Raw genomic sequence first — 19,380 nt, forward strand, 5'->3', positions numbered from 1 at the left:
TACATCTACATTGACGCTAGTCATTACCCATGAATCATTGCCTTTAATGGATGTATTATCCCATCATGTTTGAGAAGGAGGGGGAGTTATATAGTCACAGAGAAATACATTTTAAGCCCTGAGTGTGTGGGAGCCATTAGCCATACAGCCATGTTATTATGTGCCTGTCACCTCAATGATAAGTGGAGCTTTTGTGGGCAGCGCTGCACAGTATATGTATGCCGCATTTATACAGAACTAGTAGAGTAGAGGCAGAACATCAGGTATTTGAGCATTGTACTATTAAAGCCTTTTCATTGTAGATTGGAATGATCTTCTCACTGTGTCTATCAAACAAGTTGACATTTCTCTCCATAAAAATACAGCCACTATATGCTTCCCTATAGACAAAGTAAATCTGCTCATTTCCTAGGTCACGTATGGTGTGTGTGTGATATGTGCAAGGTCTGTCCAAGTCAATAAGGTTTTTTTTTTATATGGGCACTGAATAAATCTTATTATGAGTGCTGGGCAATGATTAAAATTTTTAATCGTGATTAATCGATTAATCGCAAGAAATTGTTACTTTGTTATGTGTAAAATTGAATAATGAATTCTAAAGTAGTGTATGTGTGTGTGCAATTTTAATTTAAATGTATTGCTATATACACAAAAGTGTAGTAACATGTGGTTTGCAAACACTTTAAACAAATAAGGTGCTTTTTACCAGCAGTATTCCCTTTACACAGTAGCAATACAATTTCTTGTAAATCTCAAAACATTAATGTAATCAAATATTAAACCAAAGCTATTTGCCTCTGCCAGGGCATTACCTTTTATCTAGCTTGTTAAAACAAGTTACCATCAGAGTCCAATTTTCTTGGGTTTTTTTTTTTCTGAACAGGTATCAGCATCAGGTATCTTTTATCAGGGAGCAGCAGAAACAGTCTGTTCAGTAGGGTTGGGACGATGTCTACAGAACTACATTGAAACATCGGGATGCATGATGCCACGGAAGGGGTCGTGTAGTGGGGTCAGTGCGCGTGTTCACTCGCGCAGACTTCACTTGGTTAAAAACTTGAAATGACGTTACAAGTCGCGGTGGATATTTTACAAGCACAGACCAGGTAACGTTAAAGCAACATTGAACACAGGGTGCAGATGTTGGTTTCGGCTGTTTGAGTTGTTTAATAGGCTGCGTCATTAACAAGCATGCGGCTCACCTGCTGCCTTGATAACAGATCGCAGGTGGGAAAATATGGAAAAAAGATGAAGCGTAGTCTGCTGAAGCCTCCCTCCACTGCTTGTTTGGGTGGATAATTTGCAGGCTGAACAACATCCTGCACCTCCTGTGACCCATGGTTTGACTGTATGTGTATTCAGAGCCAGTGAGCAAGGGACTTTCAAACTAATAATAATAAAATAAAAACTGCGTTAAAATGCGATAAAATTAATTAATGCGTTAACGTGCCCAGCCCTACTTATTATACAATCAGTATACACACACTATCAAATAAAATGTGTCTCTTAATAGTCATCAGTTGACAGTAGATAAAGATTTTATTTCAGATCTTTCCATTTTCTGGGTAGAGATATACTGTGTCGTATTTATTGTAATCTGTAAAAAAAGAGAACTTGAAAAATTTCATGAAATGTAATGTCCCCATACTTTCAATGATCCATAAATGGTATTTCGCACAAAATATGCTTTCCGCCAGGCATGTTAAATAATAATTTGTCAACTTTTGAACATTTATTGATCCTGCCTCTGCATAGTGGCAAAACAGAAAAATGTCAAAATTTGTCTAACTCTGTACTCAGTATGACTAATGTACAACATGAACAGCCTTTCTACCATTTCAATGTCATCATCATATTTGGTGGGTCCTCCACTTCGGTCCAGACTGAAATATTTCAACTATTATAATTTTCAATGGAACTTTGTACAGACATTCATGGAGAGACAGGATAGTCACTGGTTAGCATTCATGGTTTTGAGCGAAATATCTCAACAACAATTGGATGCGTGCCATGAAATTTGATAAGCACATTAATAGTCCTTTTAGGATGAATTATAATACCTGTTGGCACTCTCTTCACTTTTCATCTAAACCCCATCATCACGTCAAAACTTCAGCTTGTCCGATTCTTTGGTTCATGACCAAATACAAAGTAATGACATTAGGCGTTTTCGGACCAGAATAACTTTTTCACAGTTCTTGGAGTTGGGAGAAAGGTTCCATAATTCCAGTTGGAGAAAGGATGCAAATTGGGAGATTCAAATGAAGCAAATGCGCAAAATTCACTTCATTGTGTTGATTGGACTGGGCGGAGCCAACTGGGCCGATTGACACCTGCTGAGGGCTCTGGAGGAGTGAGCCGGGGACAGAGCCAGAGCTTCTGGAGAAATAAACCCCCGGAGTCAAATCGGATTCCCTGAGTGGTTTACCGGTGGGAGGAAAGCTCAGAGTGTATTTTTTTTAACTTGTGTATTATTATTTCTGCTTTCGAATATCATTCCCTGGAGCCTCAGTTGTTGCTGTATTAGAGCAGTCATACCTGTAGGGGAGCGGGAGCAGGGAGCAAAATTTAATCTCCATATATTGCAGATAGATAAACTGTAATATTCATTTTTCCCCTTTCACATTATTGCCTCATAGTTTGATGGAGGGTAAAAATGAAGTGAGAGAGTCATGAGGACTGAATTCTGTCTTTCAACTTGTCCTAGCATTTCCTCTTCCAAAATAATACACAAGATGTGCCAGGTGAGCCATATATTATTTATTTATTTATTTTTACAGCATTTCGGCTTTACTGGACTTATGTCTGCTCGTTAAAGCCATAAATTAATTGGACACCATGCTGCAGTTTATTTCTTTAATTAATCAAAACAACCATAAATTTAAACCATAAAGAAGATCATTGTGATCACTTGTGAAGGGTATTACAGGCTCAGCCAGTAGCTAGTGTGTGTGTGTGTGTGTGTGTGTGTGTGTGTGTGTGTGTGTGTGTGTGTGTGTGTGTGTGTGTGTGTGTGTGTGTGTGTGTGTAGGTGTTGTTGCAGTTGCAGTAAATTAACAGATTAGTGAAACCAGTTAACTTCTTAGAAAGTTTTTGTTGCAACACACTGAGGCATGAGGCAACAACAAAAATCCTCAATCAGATGGGTATAAAGTAATCGATCGACATTCACCTCCAGGTCGTACAACAGGCCTATTTTTTGTGAAAAATATCTAGATGTATCATAGAATTTTTTTTTTTTTTTTTTTTACCTACGGCCATAATCTGTTGAAAGGATTAAGATCAGGAATAACTGACTTGCTCTCTGATGTTGCAGGTAAAAAAAAGCATGTTCTTTTAATGTTGTACGATTAGTGCAGACCTTGTTGTCTTTCTGTTTGTCTCTCTCCTTCTCTCTCTCTCACACACTCACACACACACACACACACACACACACACACACACACACATCTCTTCTGTCCTGCCTGGTGAATGCTGAACTGCGAAGAAAATAAAGGATTTAGGATAAGGATTAGGATTAGGTTGATCTTGGCTCAGTGCATTGACTGCAGATTTACCGGGCAGACACAGGTTCTCTACAGTAGCATTATACTTAACACACGAACACACAGATATACCTACACACAGTCACACGGCTGAGAAACCAGAACGTCCAACGCACACTCACATATTCTCAGATGATCTGAGGGTCTAGGTTAAGCGATTGTGCTTTTAAAGGATTAGCATAAAGTTAATTAGCATATGAGTAATTAACATAATGAAATTTTTCTATGGTGACTGACATTCTCGTGACCTGTCCATTACATAACCCTCTGCTGGTTTCCTTTGTGCACAGCAAAGCTTCCCTGGCAGGAAAAAAACTGAAACACTGCCAGAACAAGATTTGCCTGAAACTAAGCCATCATGTGTCAACAGGATAAGATGATATGATGACTGAATAAGGCATTCATAATGAATACATTTGAAAATATGTTGCAACGCTTAGAGTGGGCAGTTTTGCATTGCTTCAAAGTGAAGCTCTGTGAAGCATTGGTTTTGACACAGACACTAACACCTGTGTAATCCATGAAGCATCTGCTGCTTAACACAAATTTTTGCTCTGTTTTGTACCTTTTTTGTGTGGCTATACATAGATTATATTATTATATGTATGGACTTTATGAATCCTGCCTCTGTCATCAGCGTCCCCATAAGCAGCCATTTCCAGCAAACAAGCTTTGACACACACTCTGTAACCTACTGCTGTGGCCCAGCATGACATGGTGGAGAAAATTTAAACCAGTGGCTGGTGAAAAATGTCGACCATTTAGCTAGCTAAAGAACCAGATCAACATGCTCTGTGGGGTTCCCCTTTTTGTCTGCTTCTCTCTGGTAACATCATCAGCAACCACAAAATCAGTTACCATAGATATGCCGACGACACACAACCTTTCACTTCACTCTCGGTAAAGCAGTGAACTGCCAGTAACAGACTTAGCCAGTATGCTATCCTGCTAAATATAATAACACATATCTTGCTGTCTTCAGTTACATGTTTCATTGTTGTTTTTATGCTCATAGAATTGGATTAAATTAGAGATAAGACACTAGATTAGAGGTAAGACACTAGTAGCACTAGTAACATTTATTTATATTAGGAGATTTTTCTCACCAGATTTGTGGCAGGAGGTGTGGGTAAAAATGTGTTTTGTGAGGCTGATGTATCTCAGTATTGACTTGAAAGTTTTACAGTTAAAATTATGTTAATTTATGATTATATTCATCTAATCAGTAGCTCCTGGTCTTTCCACCAGCACATACTACCATGAAACTAGACGCATCTGAGTTAAAGTGCTGACTTTCAGAATTCTAACCTCCTCCAACCTCTTTGTGTATAGCCGCGTTTCAACCAAAAGTACAACCCCAGGATGTCTTTTCAAGGAAGTAAAAGATTCCTTCACCTCATTGTTGTGTGTGTTTCCAGAAGGTTAATAACAAACTGGACAAAGCCAAAAATAAAATAATGACAGTTTGGAAGGTTATTAAAACATTTCCAGCTGACAAGAGCTGCAGATCAGCTGGCCAGACTCACATCTGTGTCCGCCTAAGCGTCGGAAGAAATGGGATTTTTAACGAGCTTTATTACCTGCCTTAATCAGCTGTTCCACCTGTTTCGGAGAGGAGGAGATCTTCTTCGGCTTTGTCTAAAAACTTTCTGACTGATGAAAACTTAAAACAACAACTTCGGACCCAATATTTAGTGTAACTCCACTCCAGCTGTTCGCTGTAAACACACCATTGCATGCTGGCTGCTGTTTCCAAGCAATAGGCCTACATTTAATGCCGAGGTGCGTTCTCAGGCGGACATCGGCGAGACTTATGTGGTTATCTGACTGGTTATCTGTTGATTGTAAATTATTGGTTTTGCACACAACAGTGGAAAAGAGGGGAGTAGTCATAGAAAAACAACCAACATGCTCGATTTAAAGCCAGTAGCCTCTACTTGCCCATTCAGAAATCCACTGCAAGGCAAGCCCTACGTTCCTCCAGAGGTTCCTAGTTCCGGGGTATAGTTCCTTTTGTCGAAACGCAGCTTATGTACTTCATTGAAATTGACATGTTGACTTTATTATACTGTAGTAAATGTGCATTCATCTATGTCAGTATATATCTATTGGTGTGTTAAGACTACAGTATGGGACATCTTGTCATTCTCATGCTGTAATGAACAAAGTGATAGAGCAGCAAAATTGCTCCCAGGTCTCATTATTTCCATCTGCCAGCAAGGATGAGCAACCAGGTCAATGAGAAGACAAGTTAAAGACAGTACAATAAAAGTAGTAAAATACAAAAGAAATTTAGATAAGAAAACATCACTAAGGAAACTGAGTGTCTTTTCTAGCAAAGTGTGTGTCTAGTTAAAGGCAGTAAAAACTGGGCTAGCATATATGACTTTATAGACCAGCCCTACATTCTTGTCCTTGTTCTGATTATCCTGAGTGCCGACATCATATTGACTATTTTTGCAACACTAAAGCTCCATTTGTATTTGCTCTTGTATGTACCTGAAATGTACACCTAACATGCTAGCACTACTTAGTGTTCTGCTAAAAATGAAATTTGCATGTCATCTGTTTAGCATTTACTGTCTAAGGTGACTAGAGGTAATTTACGTTCTACTACTAAACTTCACTCAGTATACTAAAAAGTTTCTACTTCAAATGTACTGCTGAGCTATGAGTTCTGGGTTGATTCTCAATGGGTTGGGCAGTTCTGTTTCAGTGTTGATATATTCCTTTATATTCTGTTGGGTCACTTATGTATATGCCTCCTACCAATGCAACCAAATATCTAATTAACACTCTTTAGTTGTGTGACGAAACACTTTGGTCACAAGATGAGACACGATATTGGGTTCACAAGATCAAGATGAGATTTTAACACTGTGTGATAATTAAACTCTCTCTAATTTCCTGCGTTATGGTGAAGTCTGCTGCCCCATTTCCATCCCTTTATGGTGGAAATGTTTTTATTTATTTAAAGGGAAACACAAAATCTGGCAGCAGGTGACAATTCAAATTATTGAAATATAATGCAGTAAGGCTTTCAGGCATTCTGCATTTCTTTCAGATATGTATTCTCCTGTAGATCAACTTAATTCATTTATGAATTCCTGGACTTTTATCTAAATTTCAACACTTTCTGCACATTCAAAATCTACCCCACAGATCTGCGTTCTCTGATGTCTAAAGAAAAAAGTCGTAAAATTAGGAGACTAACGTCATCATTAATTGACGGATTATTTTACAAGACTACCTGCCTTATACTCCACTGTGCATTAGCCTACGTTACTGCTCTGGTTACATACCATCCCCCTCAGACCGTCTGACAGACAACAACCGTTTGGCACTGTGTGGATGTGACAAGGAGGTGGAAACTAACTGAAACTTGCGATCAGGCATAAATCTCACCACAAATCCACACACACGTTAACTTCAGCGCCTCCGATAAAGTGCAGCTCACAGTCCTAAACAGAGCAGGTTTGTGCCTCAGTTTTTAGATGTTGATATACCGGTAAGTCGACCTTATCAGTTATATATTTGTTTTTCACTGTATTCACTGCATGGTCTGACAGCGTGTGAAAAGTGTCAATTGTGTGAGTGTCAATAAGAAATAGCGTCACCTTTGTTAACCCTACTCTTTACCTACTGTCTTTGTGTTTGGACTGCAGATTGTACTTTCTGTGATAGATTTGTAGGTTTCTTTTGGTACTGATTTTATTGTCATCATTTTGAGGATTTTGTGTTCATGTGCTGTGTGATTCAGAGAGGAAGCGGAACAAATCTAGCTGTCTATGATTAGACCACGACACTACCCTTAGGCCTCAATATCCCTGCACAGTGAGAATCATTCACTGAAGAGGCTGCACTGTCTGTTTGTGTGTGTTGCTGTACAGTGGTAACATTATTGGTTAATTATGTATTTTTTCTTAGACCTTATGAAAAGAAATGCATTGGCCATATTTGTAAAAGGTCATGTTTGATGTTCTGTTAGGGTAGTTAAGGAGAAGATTAACTTTGGTTATATAACTCTCAAAATATGAATGCAAACTGCAGACCAACACGGCATTTGGGTTAACTGTTAATACCATCATCACGGACATTTAGTGGCAGAGAAAATTCATTAACTTAGGACGGTGCCTTGGCAGAGAACACGTTTACAATTTGGCATCAAGATACACATGAGAAGATGAAAACAAGGTGATTTTGTCTTTAAAGAGTTTGTGAGATTGTGGGATGATTTTAGCATATGCCATTACACCTTAAAGCTACAGTATTCAATATTTTCATGTTAATAATGTACTACTGTTACCTTTTTGGTGAGTTTCTTTTCCAAAAGGTTTTTTTGTACAGCAAGTACGCTCTGTGCCCACTATCGAATGGCAGACAGACAAACCAACATAAAGATAAAGAGAGAATGAATATAGGAAATACATTCACCAGGTGGCCAGAAGTACGACTCAAATTCTGTTTTTCGAGTCTTCTGTATGTGTGAATGGACCATAGTTTGCTAACACATTTGACATAGCAACTTTATAAGGTGATAATATGTGAGCTTTAAAGGTTCAGTGCATAATATTTCTGAGGATCTATTGACAGAAATACAATATAATATCCATAGCTATGTTTTGAGTGGTGTATAAAGACCTTACATAATGGAATTTTTTTTGGTATGTTAGTCCATTTCTTGATGTGGCTGTTGTTTGTTAATGAACAAGTAACAATAATATAAAAAAAATAAAAAATGGTGAATATATTTACTGAATAATTAAGTAAATATAATTTCTTAACATATCTATCTAAAGAAACCTCAATTCTTGGCTGGCAACTCTCTGCTATCTCATAGACACCACCTTGGTCCTGTCTCAGGCACCGTAGCAATAAAACAAGCTTGGATGGGGGGGGGGGGGGGGGGGGGGGGGGCTGCAATTCGCAACCCTCACCACTAGATGTCACTAAAACTTACACACTGAACCTTTAAGTTCCCGATATTACTTCTTTTTTAACAATGCGTGCACATAGAAAGGTGTCGGCGACGCAAACAAGCATTGTTCACATACTTGCCTGTGCACTTTGCTTGTACCTGGAGGATTAAACGTGAATCCACTAGGGGGCTGATCAGGGCCGGATCATTCCTTGCAGACACCGGATTATCTTCCTTGACAACTTCTGACTTTGCACATCGTAAACAAACCATACATAGCGTCACTCGAGTAGGTTATGATTTTAATGACAAATCATAACTATCTTTGTAATTGCAGACTAGCTTAAGGAGTTTTATTCTAAACATCCTGTCATAAATTCCTCCTTTTTAAATCCGCAGCTGACCTTCTTTTGCGTTTAATGGTGGTTGGCAAACCAACTGCATACCGCCACCACCTGGGCTGGAGTGTGGAACAGTAGATTGCTGCAGACCTGCCTGTCAGATCGACATTCTGCCCCCACGTTCATGTGCTGAATTGCATCTTGCGTACGCTTAACGTTAATTTCTGGCGACGTACGCCACCTACTCTCCAAAGGAATGCATGAGCCATCTTGCGTACGCAAACGCATAGTTAAAAGCAACTGTATCCAGGGCTGTAGTATGTCCGCTTTAATAATGCAGCTTTAAAATACAGTTTACTTCAAATTCTAGCGGTGATAGCTTGAGCTTAGTTTAGAGTAACAGGCTGTCAACAACAGTAAACATTATGCATTTGCACTGCACGTCCATCTGATGCTTGTCTGACAAAACAGATATGCTTCTGTTTTAATCAATACAGCTATCTACGCATGTCACATAATGGCTTGCATTTCACCTGAGTGTTACACACATAACTGTGACCCAAAGCATCTTTATGGGCTGCAAGTCTATTTACCAACATTTTATGGTTTAACTACATTAAATGTGTTTTGGTCTGTGAGCGAAGCCAAAACATCGGTGATCACACAGCAGTGTAAACACTGACAGATGACTGATGCTGCTGCTGACGCACTCCTTTTACTACGCAGCTTGTATATAGGGTGTTGGCATTTGTTAAAAGGCAGCAGGTGCTTTGCAATGACCATGCACACACCCACCCACCCACACACACACACACACACACACACACACAGGGAAACACAACAGCAGGTGAACTGCAAAGCTGATGACTTTGTCCTTGAAAATATTTTGAAATGAAATGAAAGCATTTGTCACCATGCCTGAGCTCATCCCTCTTTGTCTAGCTTTCTCTCCCTCTTTCTATCCATCACATCTTCCTCACGTCACTGTATCTTCATTGTTCTCTTCCTTCCTGCAGGACCTTTAAAAAAGAAATCTCAGTCTTAGTTGTCTTCACTTCTGTCTTGCAGTGGCTTCCTTCCTCCCTCCTTCCTTTCTGCTTTTACTCATTTATTGTGCTCCATCACTTCATTCACATTTTTTTCCTTCATTGAGTGCCTTCCCTTTATCCATCTCACCATCAAGATCTTCCTCCGTCCTTTTCTCTATCTTATTTGATTTTACAACACAGTCTCACTCCCTACTCGTCAAATGTCTGACGCATGGTCAAGGCCCTTTGTCGTCGCTTTTTAAAGACTTGGGTAGCCCTTTTGCATCAATTATTGACGTTTAGGGATCTACAGTCAAGTTAGCAACGCTTAGCAACAATAAATATGCAATATCCGGTTACACTTTCAAGATAAAACGTAACGTTTCGATACTTTGCCATGTTGAAACGCGCATAATTAAAGTCGTGAAACGTTGCAGTTTCGTTAGGTTTAGGCACAGAAAGTACTTGGTTGGGTTTAGGCAACAAAACTACTTGGTTAAGGTTAGGAAAAGATCATGGTTTGGGTTAAAATAGCTATGTATGTCAATTAAGACTTAAGTTAACTAACGTTAATGTCAATTTACCTCACTCGCCTAAATAAAAACATTTAATGTTTTGTTTCGCATGGGACACAAACCCTGTTCTCCTGCTTCAAGGTCCAGGTTCTGGCCCTCTATCCACCCCAATCACCTCCTTACTTCGTCTTTTCTCTTAAATATCATACTTGCCTTTACCATCAAAAACTGACACAACAGGGCTTCCCTCAATACGTCAAACTATGACGTCAAAGGGATGCCTAGTGCGTCACAAACTGACGATTATGGCTCTTGACCAAGCGTCCATATGTGACGACTTGGGAGTGAGAACGGGTTGGTCCGGAGCAGTTATATGGGAAGATTAATACCACTCTAATGGAGCTGGAGCTAGCCGCAATTTAGCTTAGATTAGCACTAAGACTGGAAACAGGGTGAAATAGGTAGCCTGGTTCTGTCCAAAGGTAACAAAATGAGACTACCAGCACTAATTAACACATTATATCTCCTTTTAAAGAAACCTTTGCACAGATTCAGGCTGTTTCACCCTGTTTCCAGCCTTTGTTTCTAAGCTATACTGTTCTGGGCCGTAGCTCTGTATTTAGTGAGAAAAGTGGAATCACACTGTACACTGGGTTAGGAGAAAAAAAATGAGTGTATCAGGCCAAATGTTGCCCCTAACACCCCCTGCTTTATCCAGCACCTGTTAAAAATGTTCGATTTGCATCATCCAAAGAACCAAATTCAAAAGCAATTCAACACCTCAAGTAAGAACTGTGATTCATCCAAAAAATTGCAGCAGTGCTGTCAGGGTTAGGACTTGTGATTAGGTGTGCTAGTGGATTTATTGTACCCTCTATATCCACTTTGGGAAGAACATTTTCTGCAGTTTATCACATTATACCACAACATTTTAAGTGATCCAATCTATAAAACATGCCCTGCTAATTGTCCCTTAATGGAATTCTTTGCCAGTTCATCTCCATTGCTCATGCAGGTCCAAGACAAGAATTAATGCTGTTTACTGCTGCTCCCTGTTAATCACACTGTCCTACAGTTTTACCACTATTTACTCTAATTCTGTTTCAGAGTGAAAAACAATCCACAATTTCTTCTCCTCCGCTTCTACTTGCTTACAGAGTGCTATAATTATTTCAGACACTTTATTAGTTTTCTTCACACACTCACACAGTTGATTATGGTGACAAAGATTATGGAAATTTGAGCCAAAATACATACATATATTGCTCACCTCACCTCAAGCAATTTTAGGAGAAACAAAAAAATAGATCCAACTGTTGTACTACTTCCATCTTACAGTTTGATAATCCTGCTTTCTTTCTGCTCCAGACCCATCTTTTTAAAAAAGGTTTCATTTTGATCTTAGTGAAAAAGATCACGCACACTAGCACAGGACAAACACAGCCCCCTGATGACATCATCACACTGTGAACTCATTCACCAGGATGACTGACAGCTGTCACCATCAGGAAGATGAAAAGGATGCAGTGGGAATCTGCTGTTGTGGTCACAGTCACTCACCAAGCTGAACTATTACATATCGATTCTCCAAGGTCTTTTAACTATTTCCAGTGGCAGTGAGTTTTCATTCAGAAAGGACAATACATTGGATACAGGTGGGAATCAGTTTGAAAAGTAGTGGCAATTACAAGCCCATTTTCTTTTCTTCTCAAGCACATTTTCTTTTTTTCTTTTAGTGTGTCAAACAAAATGGCAAATAAACACAAAACATACATGACAATGCTTCTCTACATTCTCATCTTAAATTAAGACAACATTTCAGCCATATAATGCCTGCCAGAATGTTTTTACTGAAGATTTCAACAAAGCTTTAACAAAATAACTGGCACATACACGTACTGCACCAGAATAAACATAAATGTGTAGCGGTCAAAATGGCAAAGTCAGAGCACAATGAAAAATTAAGAAAGAAAGAAATCTCAGAAATTGAAGGAATCTGAAGTGAGAAAAAAGGTCAGTATAGCTCATTAGAAATCTCTTCACCAAAGTCTAATTATCTGAGTTATTTGGTGCTTTCACAGCCAAGCTGTACTGGATAGATGACAACTGACAAAAAGTGCTGAGTGAAAGGTCTCGGTGTCAACAAAATCAATATTCATCCTGTTGGGAGCTTGATTGTACACAATATACTGTGTTTATGATAAAGGCCAGAAGATATGTTCATCTGACAACTGAAAGATTGGACTGAGGGTGGTGTTACAAGAAAGGTTTTTTTCTGAAAACCCAACTCTTGAGCAACATGAACAAAACTTATTTTTCTGATGTTGTGACCTCACTGTATGGAAACAAAGACGAGACAAGCATGTAGGCCAGAAGCCTTAACAAAGCGGCCTACATGTAACACAAAAGCCCAAAATCTCTTAGTCTGTCTGCCACGGAGGTAGAAGAAACCCCAGCGGTGCAGCCATGATATCACTACAGCCTTAAAGGAGAACGCATCAGTTTGTCCTGACCATTCCACTGCTGTGCGAGCAGCTACAGGAGATGTTTCCCTTTCAGCACTGAACTTTGTTTCTCTAGGTGAAAGTCTAACTTGCTGGTTGAGAGTAGACTAATTTCTTTTTCCTTTGTTTCACACAACATAACTTCTTCCACCTGCAGAAGAAGATACGGCTTACGCCGTTATTCCAAAACGAGGGCTGTGCCGTTGAAACCGCTGACAGCATGGTGCTCGAGAAGGAATCCGAGCCAAGAAGGACTCTGCAGGATTACCTAAAATGGACAGGCGCATGATACTCGCTACCAAGAGTGATTTAGAGTAAGAGGCTTGTGTCTGGACAGAGATTAGGTGTATAACTGTGTTATTTGTAAGCTGAAGATTCATTGTGGTGATTTTTTTTTTAATATACTGGGCCGCCATTTTCATGCTTAGCATGTTTAACTTTTCGCACGCTGCTGGGCCGTTACTTGTGTTATTCTTGACACTGTGTGTGAAGCCAATACCTGTGCTTTATCATGATCAAAATCCAGCAACACGGCCACTGAATGGAAGTTGGCCGCTTGTTCCTGTGGGATAAAGTGATGATTACTGTGTTTTACTCCAGTGATTAGGATGTTTTGTATTTTTACCCGTGTCAGTTCCTGCCACTGCATGCAGAGTCAATAGCTGTACTTAATCGTGACCAAAATCCAGGACCACAGCCGTTGATTGCAAGTTCACTGCTGGGTACTGTGTGATAAAGTATTAGTTACACTGTATCTAGCAGCGGCAATCAGGACTTGATATATCTTGCTCTGTGTGCCCCTTTTTCTTTCTCGCTTCCTGTACTAACACGCACACACTTACATGCTTTACACGTATCTATACACATACACATCTGGAACCCATAGCATGTAACCTAATGCCAGTTGTGGTCCACGCCATCTCGGTGGGGACAGACAGAGATTGTCCTCCATTTTGGTTCCTGACCCTTGCTTAAGGTTCTATATAACATGCTGATTGCTGAATTCTTTTATCTTTGCTTAGAATAGATGATAGTGATTTATTGGCTGAAGTAATCTTCTTTATTGGCAAACCTCTTTTTGAGACTTTTTTTCCCATTTGGTTATTGGTCCCTATTCCAGGGTGGTGCCCCGTATTTATTAATATTTATTAATACATTTTGTAATATTAATAACTTTATTAATATTTCTATGATATCTTTGTTTTTTTGCGAATAACCAAACCTGCCCCTATCAGATCCCAACATTAAACCTCTGTTCATGTAAAGGACAGTTAAACAGTGAAAAGTATGTTGATCTTGCCGGAGCTAAAACAGGTTAAAGCTGGTTAATCGTAGAGTATTGAATAGAGTATTGAATTTCTTCATTCGGTCGATCCATTTGTATAAAGACTTTTCAAATGAAAGATTCAGAAGGCTTTTTATATTCCTGATTAAATTTTGATAATCTGCTCCTGGGGCTCTCTCAGTGCCTTCAAAATAAAAGACTGACAATGGATTGGGATTGTTAAAAGCAGCAGTCCAATCCTGTCTCTTAACTGAACTTCTTCACTTGGTAATTTAGCCTTTAAATCTTCAACACATATGCACTCCAATGTTGGGACATGAAAGTCTTATTTTACTGAGGGGGTGTGGAAAAAACAGTGGCCAGTGGTCTCTGAAGTAGCCACTCTGGGTGCTTTTGAAAATATTTATTGTTGACTGTAATCCTGTAAGGGGATGTAATCCTGTAAGAGGGCTTTTACACTAACAATAGCTAAAGTGGCAAAAAAATGCAGGCTTCCCCATTCATTTCAATGAGACTGCAGTGGTGCAGCAGGGGCTCCCATTGGCTGTGCACTGGCAAAAATGTGATGCAAGCACAAATACATGGGAGAACAAATTAGTGGGTACCTTGTAGCAGTGTGGTAATATGTGTGAAGTAGAGGGCAAGCTACAGCACATTATGTCTTTTGTAAAGAGTCTTACAGCTGACATGAATAATGTACTATACCCGGTGTTAACATCACAGACAGCAGCTGAATCGTTCAGTTACAGGATGCACTGCTTTCATTTGAATTATGTTGCCTTAAATATTTTGTGCTTTGCTGATGTCCTGATATAGTCGTAGTCTTCAGATCCTCCAGTTTCTTTGCAGTCAAATGTGGTGCCAATAAAAATCCACTTTCTGTCAATGAATGTAAGGATGAAAGTTGAAGTTAAGTTTAACCTTTGGGAGCAATACCACACTGGATATCAAGGCCTTCCACCAATTTGTCCAGTTTTCTTTGGTTGCAGTTTGAGTTTGTGTGGGTGGCACACTTTTCATTGTCTGTATATCCATGATGGCTATCACTGCTTGTGTTGGCTGGACAGTTGTCCATTTTTGAGTGGCCTTTTATTGTGGACAACCTAAGGCACACCTGTGCAAACTCATGCTGTCTGATCAGCATCTTTATATGCCACACTTGTGATGTGGCAAAGTAAAAGTGCTCACTAACACAGATTCTGTCAGATTTGTGAACAATATTTGAGAGAAACAGGCCTTTTGTGTAAATAGAGAAAGTCTTAGATCTTTGAGTTCAGCTCATGATGAATGGGGGCAAAAACAAAAGTGTTGCGTTTATAAATTTTTTCAGTGTAGCTAGGCTAGTTAGCTACATTTTGTTTATATCCTGCATTTGAGTTCTTCAGCCAACTAACAAAACTTTGATTGTATACTTATTCAGACACTGCCATGCTAAAATTTTGATTCAGAAGTGTTACACCTCTTCCTAACATGGACGCGATGTGAAGGAGCGAAAGTCCAAACATCCGATTATTTCAGTTTGTAAGTGATTTGTTGACCTCCAAAATATTTTCATTGGACAACATCAACGCTGACCTCCTTGACGTTTCCATTTCCCCTCCAGTTAGCAGCTAACATGGGCGTCATCACTCGTAATATATGCGCTGTCCATTAGAGCTCGCTCGCCGTGTGTTAGGAAGAGTTGTTACGATTAGCACACAAACTTTATATTTGCTGTCAGTCACATTCAATTAATCAAAACGTGCAGAAACACTAATAAAAGAACAACTATAGCCGACTGTATTTTCCCACCGAAGTATGGAATCCACAGTTCTGAATTATAATTGAATCCATCCAGGTACACCATTTCCATAGGCAGGTGTTCTCCACAGCTGCCAGAAGATTTTAAAAGGTCAGTTATTATGATTTTCCTCAGTCCTATGTGAGCTTGACAAGATGGACGTCTGGCCTTGCAAGATTACTGCTGCTGATTATTTCCTGTCTACTACTTTCTCTTAAGAACTGCTCACAACACTGGAGAATACTGTAAATTGGCTTAAGGTTGAATCATTGCTACGTTACATCAATCACTGACATAAGGAAACTGGGCTTATATGAAGTCATCACAGAGTACTACTTAAGGAATCATGGGCAAAAGCAGCTGATTAGATCATGCATTTGGTTTCAAATGTATGCCACCGTTTATTTTTAACATTAAGGAAAAAGACATTTACATGAATTCACCCTGCAGGGCGAAGGCGCAGGAATGTCAGGATTACAGTAAGTGTGACTGCACTGATTAGACAGCGTGTGGATGATGAGCTTATGACCACCAGGTAACAGACAGCGCAGTCAGCAACGCACAACATGAGCGTGCACTACATAACGCTGCAGAGGCAGAGTCATACGGCACCCAAAAAAACCCCCCAAAAAAACAAACCTAGAATGATTTCAAAGCCGCTCTCGTCTCCCCCCGTGGGAAGCCAGACATCCAGCGTCGAGCCGAGAGGCAAACCTCCCGGGGCAGAAATTATATCTGTGCTTTTCTCATGTCCCAGACAAGAATATATTCTGTTGGAAATAGGGTAGACAACACATTCAACTGTGTCCCTTGATGTGTACTGCACAGTTGTGTGTGTGTGTGTTGTGTGTGTGTGTGTGTGTGTGTGTGTGTGTGTGTGTGTGTGTGTGTGTGTGTGCGTGTGCAAGAGAAAAAGAAGAAGAAAGAACACAAAGAGAGACATCAAGAGAGAGCCAAAGCACATGTATGTAGGAGTGCTTCTATCTCATGCTTGGCCTGACTCCATTGCTACTGGCTGTACAGTATAATTTCACTGCTTGTTTGATTCGGCGCTGACAATTGTAAGCAGCTGACTCATCTATTATTCCCTCTTTCTCCTCACTCTGCAAATGGATAAACCCTCTTCTTTTCGTCAGCTGCAAAACTGCCTCTCTGTCATTACTCAACCCTCTCCATCTCTCCCTTCCTCTCTCTTGTCATGGCAACAGTATTCTCTCGTGTAGTATTTGCTCTGCAGCACACGGCGAGTTCGCATTGTCCCGCAGTCACCCGCGCCCACATATCAACAGGCAGGCCGGCTGTACTGTACTGAAAAAGTCATTGTTATGCAACCTATGTTCTACTGCCTGCTGCTCTGTCGGTCTGTCTGTTCATCTCTCTCTGCTTCTTCTTCACGTGTCTGCTTGCCTCCTATGAGCTTGTTCTAGGTCACATCCTAACAGGTTTGTCAGGCATTGTCAAAAAAAAAAAGTACGCATGTTTTATTGAAAGACTTGCTCTAGTTTGGTAAAAAGGCAATTTTAGGAGTCATTTTTGGGATATCACTGAGCAAAGAATTTTGACGCTGAATCGATGTTGACACAAAAGTCTGCACCAACGATGAAAACCTGTGTAAATAGAGCCTCAAAATGAAAGATGAGACGTGTGCAGCAAACCTGCTGCCTGGATTGTTTTGTGAAACTGAGAGCGACAGTAAACATCTTTGTGATATTAGTTCAGAGCAGTTATGTGAAAAATGTGTGCCCAAGAAATGCATCCTGAGACTACAAACGGGCAATCTCTAATGTGTGAAGCTTTCTGTATTTATAATATAGCTTTGAGAGCTCTTGACTCGTTCAAATCATTCACCCTCATGTAACAGCATGCACACATCCTTGTGTATGTGTAGGAGTGTGTGGAGTCCTCTCTGTTTCTCTGCATATGCATATTTAGTCACACTGAAAATGGTAAGCAGGTTTTGTGTGAGCCGCTTTATTTGCCCTCCTGTCTGTTTACAGTACATAAGCAGCACTGCATCTGTCTTGACCTCATCCCTTTCGGCACATATCTCCCTCCTGCAGCATGGAGGACAGCGAGGATCACAGAGCGAGCAGAGGCCTCACTATGCGACTGCTGAGCTCGCTGGAATTTTGCCAAGAGCCGGTGTAAAATCCCCTTTTGTGTGGCGGGTGGTAAAGTGAGGGAGTTCATGTGGCGGCATGAGCAAGGAAGGCGTTTTTGGGCCCTGAGGTGAACGGGTCAGACCTAGGTGATTGGTGGGCAGGGGGGAGAAAACTCATTGAATCTTTAAACAAAAAAGTTTGCCAGAAAAACAGAAAGACAGGCAGCGAGAGAAGAACAGATGTCCGAGGCTGTGTGGGTCTTGCTACCTGCTGGCGCTGTCAACAGTAGGAGGCAACTTTGAAGTGTGAGGGCCAGAAAGCTCACAGATAGAAACTATTTGACACCGATGCTTACTATTTGAAAGAAGGCCAGCTCTGTGAGAGGCAAGCAAACTGCATAGAGCTTTTAGAGGTGCTTCAAAAGTCACTGAGTAGCCTACTTTAGAGTGATTCCCAACCAGAGGTACTTGTACCTCAGAGGGTACTTCTACGGTTGCCAGTGGGTAGGTGGAAAAATTGTGGAGTACCTCAACTAATTTGATAAAATAAAAAAATACTATTAAATTGACTATTACACCTGAACAACACATGTTGTGACTAAGAGTGCACACAAAAGCAAACAAAGAAGCAAAGAGAAGCAGTTAGCTAAAAGTAATGGATAAGCTGAAAGTTAATAAGTTGAAATCATTTGAAGGGCGAAGGTCTAGCATCTGCCACTAGTAGTACATAAGCAAACTTTTCTAAGCCAGCCTAAATATTTACAGTTGAATTGTATGAAAAAATATTAACAATGTTCACTTTTGTATAGTTCATAGTTTTAGATTAAACACATTTGGAACATGACGGATAGTGTCATTGAAGGTGCGCTTGATCTGACAGCTGTGGCCAGATATGCGAATCTTGCAATTTTAAAGGCATGTCACTGGCAAAATTATGCATTTATTTGCCTGGAAATACTGCCTTAAGAGGTTGGGTGTGCATGGCCATAAATAATATATCTTGGTGTGGCGTAGCCTTAAGGCTGCTGTATGGCATTCAGTGCACAACACTGCCTGCTCCAAAGCAATGTGTCAGATCCTCAGCCTTATACATGGCCTTGTTTTCCAAACATTGCTCAACTCATTATCATCACCATATGCTACTAGCTTTGTCTTCACTCATTAGCGCATCAGTACACTCCCATTTAGGAAGAGATAGCGAGGGAGCGCAGAGGGGAGGCATGGCAGCTAGTGTGTCATAAAATGCTTGAGAGATACAGGGGAATGTGTGCAGCCAACTCTGTTCCAACGCCAATCACATATCTCTGAGTAATTCCCATTGACCATTAAACAGATAGGAGCGCGATGCAGAGAGACCGTATTA

At 40.1% G+C, this 19,380-nt stretch overlaps 1 protein-coding gene across 1 annotated transcript in view; it reads right to left on the bottom strand.

The window, feature by feature from the left end:
• shisa9a (shisa family member 9a) overlaps positions 1 to 19,380 on the bottom strand; it is an 84,113-nt gene that overhangs the window by 41,251 nt on the left and 23,482 nt on the right. The gene's annotated exons all lie outside the window — the stretch shown is intronic.

The sequence above is a fragment of the Micropterus dolomieu genome, linkage group LG14, assembly GCF_021292245.1.
Source record: "Micropterus dolomieu isolate WLL.071019.BEF.003 ecotype Adirondacks linkage group LG14, ASM2129224v1, whole genome shotgun sequence".
NCBI classification, from domain to species: Eukaryota; Metazoa; Chordata; class Actinopteri; order Centrarchiformes; family Centrarchidae; genus Micropterus; species Micropterus dolomieu.